Source organism: Procambarus clarkii, unplaced genomic scaffold (genome assembly GCF_040958095.1).
Source record: "Procambarus clarkii isolate CNS0578487 unplaced genomic scaffold, FALCON_Pclarkii_2.0 HiC_scaffold_1003, whole genome shotgun sequence".
Taxonomy (NCBI): Eukaryota; Metazoa; Arthropoda; class Malacostraca; order Decapoda; family Cambaridae; genus Procambarus; species Procambarus clarkii.
In genome coordinates this window covers 16,016-20,000 of record NW_027190035.1, presented here as the reverse complement: position 1 = coordinate 20,000, position 3,985 = coordinate 16,016, and the positions used below count along the sequence as shown (strand labels likewise).

General features: G+C 41.9%; 1 non-coding gene across 1 annotated transcript; it reads right to left on the bottom strand.

The window, feature by feature from the left end:
* Positions 1 to 343: 343 nt before the first annotated feature.
* LOC138361917 (5S ribosomal RNA) lies at positions 344 to 462 on the bottom strand. Its single transcript, XR_011227278.1, has one exon. It is a non-coding gene; the product is annotated as a 5S ribosomal RNA (ribosomal RNA).
* Between the last annotated feature and the right edge of the window lie 3,523 nt (positions 463 to 3,985).

The following is a 3,985-nucleotide window of genomic DNA, read 5'->3' as shown; positions in this document are numbered from 1 at the left end:
TGTCCTGCAGCTGTGGTCCAGTGGTAAAGTGTATATAAGTGATGCGTATTCTTGGAGTTGCGAGTTCAAACCCGGATTAAGCTATATATATATATATATATATTATATATATATATATATATATATATATATATATATATATATAAAACAACATGTTTTGTTTTGGTTGTTTGTTTTTGTATAAAGCCTCACACACTATATTAAGCGAGTTTGTTTTAAACATGACATACATATTAATTCATTTTACCAGGCCTTATTCCACACAACTCCGTGAATTTCCCGTGGAGCCAGCCATTCAAACAAAAACAAACGAAACAAAACAAAACAAAACAAAAAACATTATTGCCAACAGCATTTGGTGTTCCCAGGCGGTCACCCATCCAAGTACTAACCAAACCCAACGTTGCTTAACTTCGCTGATCGGACGAGAAGCGGTGTTCTCAACGTGGTATGGCCGTTGGCATGAGACTGCCTACACATTGTGGCTAATAACCAACTCTTTTTAGTCATCACGGCAGGATACGGACCTTCTTGTGGTGTCTTAATGGTAATTGTATCCTAACATATTTTTGTCTCCTTGGCATGGATATTTAACATCGTTTATTCAGTCTTGGGTTTATGTTCTTTCGCCATTTACAGACATTTTACATCTACCTACTTCCTCAGCCTGCCCTGCCAATTTCTAATGAATTTGTGGATTTTCTTTTGTAATACATACATGTGTGTGCTCATCTGCTCTTCAGTTTTTATGATATTTGTCTCATCTGTCCTGCTTTATGATACTTTTACAAAGAACATGAACAAATGCTTCTATTTTAGAGAAGATATGGGATCCAGGTTTCGGAGCCGTAAAACCAACCGTTGTGATTGGTGGACGAGTTGCCAGGTTGCAGCTTCTGTACCGTGCCGGCACATAAATAGGTTCGGCTCAAGCGGCGGCAGCATCATTCCCCCGTGACTGTCTGAGCGTCTCTCATCACCTTGGTTATCTCATCATCATCATGGTAGAAGCAAAGCCTACCAAGAAGGCTGCGGCTGCTGCTGTGGTGGCCACCACCAGGAAACCTCGCGTCCAGGTTGCTCACCCGAAAACTAGTCAAATGGTTCTAGCCGCGGTCGCAGCACTCAAAGACCGTAAGGGCTCGTCTCTACAAGCAATCAAGAAGTACGTTGTTGCCAACAACAAAGTCGAGGCTGCCAAGATCGCCATTTACATCCGAAGATTTCTCAAGAAAGCAGTGGCTGACGGCATTCTTGTTCAGACCAAGGGAAGTGGAGCTAGTGGATCATTCAAGCTGGCCGTAGCAGAGAAGAGGGCCGTTCTAACTCCCAAGAAAGCCACCACAACCAAGAAACCATCTACAGCAGCAAAGAAGGCCGTGGTAACTCCCAAGAAAGCCGCCACAAGCAACAAACCACCTACAGCCTTGAAAAGAAGCAGCAGCAGCAGCAGCTTGTTGTTGGGAACAAAAAGCCCAAAATAAAGAGAGCTTCAAAATCTCCCAAACCACCCAAGGCAAAGAAAGCTGTCAAGAAAACAACAAAGGCAAAATAAACGATGACATGCAAGCAGCATGAATACACATGACAATAAACATCCAGGCCTCCCCCCTCAGTGGAGGGGCCTCATATGATTCCAAAAGAGTTTAGTTTTGTAGACAAATAAATCATTACTTTTGGGGTAGATTTACTCTGTATATTATATATATATATATATATATATATATATATATATATATATATATATATAATATATATATTATATATATATATATTATATATATATATACACATGGGTGAGGTGATATGGTACCAAAGTTTTGGGTAAGGTGATTGACATTTACACAAGATAAAACACGAACCAATGGGAATAAAAACATAAGAATGGAAGTAACTGCAGAAGGCCTATTGGCCCATAACACAAGCACTTCCTCTTGATGCTTCTATATTGGTTCGGAGTCTTGATAGCTATAATATATATATATATATATATATATATATATATATATATATATATATATATATATATATATATATATATATAATATATATATATATATATATATATATATATATATATATATATATATAGTATATATATATATATATATATATATATATATATATTATATATATATATATATATATATATATATATATATATATGCACACAAAACTAAATAGTCTTGTTAGACAAATTGCCCCTATTAGAGGCAAGTTGACTAACAAGCCGAATGACTGCAATTGTTTTGAATTTGAGTTAAATCTAACATAGAAATGTAATCAAACCTAACCTAACCTATGCTAACCCAAGCTAAGCTAACCTAACCTAACCTAAGCTAACCCAAGCTAAGCTAAGCTAACCTAACCTAACCTAACCTAACCTAAGCTAACCTAACCTAACCTAACCTAACCTAACCTAACCTAACCCAGCAATTCATGATCTTAATATAATACTGTTAATTGATAAACAATTTGGAAAGAAATGTTCGAAAATAACAAAATTAACTGTGCTTGTTAGGAAAATTGGGCCTTGCATACTTGTCCCAATAGTGTGGTTCTCGCTTTTAGGTACGACATAAACGTATAACCTAAGTTGAGAGAGAAAAGATTCGCACTCAAACATGCATATCGATTGCCAGTCCTGAATTCTGGGTAGATATTCGTGTCCTCCCTTTTCATTTACCATCATTTGGATACTATCAAAACAGCTCTGAGAAGGATAAAATGAATAAAAACGGGTAGCTCACTCATGTAAAAAGGAAGAGTTGGGAAAGATCTCTCTCTCTCTCGCTCTCTCTCTCTCTCCCCCTCACCCCCCACCAATGATCCTGCTCTGCTAGTATATAACGTAACAAACCTTCCCCCCCCCCTCCCTCCCCAATCAGAGTCCCTTTAGCATGCGAGGATAAAAAATAGATTTCATAGACCCAATGTGCTAGCTGATATCAAAACAATTTATGTTATCGTCTATTAAGCCCTTCAGTAAAAAAGTATAGGGACCTAATTAGGTCCCGTTTTGAGGTGGTGGTGGGTGGAATCGATGGATTAGCCAAGCTCGTTATCCGCCGAATCCGTAGAGGGTACGACCCTGGCGCTTCAGAGGCGTACACCACGTCCATAGCAGTGACGGTCTTCCTCTTGGCGTGTTCCGTGTAGGTTACAGCATCACGGATGACGTTCTCGAGGAACACCTTCAGGACGCCACGGGTCTCTTCGTAGATGAGACCCGAAATACGCTTCACGCCGCCACGACGAGCTAAGCGACGAAATAGCGGGCTTGGTGATGCCCTGGATGTTGTCACGTAGCACCTTACGATGACGCTTGGCGCCACCCTTTCCGAGTCCCTTGCCTCCCTTGCCGCGTCCAGTCATGGTGTTGAAGTTGTGTGGAATCGAATTGACGAATGCCCGCACGATTTCCCGACTATATCCCATCAAGCGGACGTACTAGTAGCATTGCAACTCCTGCCTGCCCTTACTTTACGCTTGTGGTCGAGTAGACACGGCTTTCTCACAACGCTTTCAAAACTGCAGTTGCCTACTCGTCTGTTTCACGTCCCTGTGAAATGACTTTTGCACAAATCCAAAAAATAGAGCAAAATCAGCGATAATAGTGATTGAGGTGAGCCGCCTGTTGGCTGCAGCCAGAGGAAGGAGGGGAGGGGCAACGGGGTGACGTAGGCGAGTCGAGCAGCCAATGGCGCTCGAGCAAGCGCCTCGAGACGGCGTATATAAGCAAAAATTTTTCGGCGCCGGCCATCACAAACCACAGTTGTTCACCATGGCTCGCACCAAGCAGACTGCTCGCAAGTCCACGGGAGGCAAGGCTCCTCGTAAGCAGCTGGCCACCAAGGCAGCACGCAAGTCTGCTCCTGCCACAGGGGGTGTGAAGAAGCCTCACCGTTACAGGCCCGGAACGGTCGCCCTGCGTGAGATCCGTCGTTACCAGAAGAGCACCGAGTTGCTCATCAGGAAACTTCCC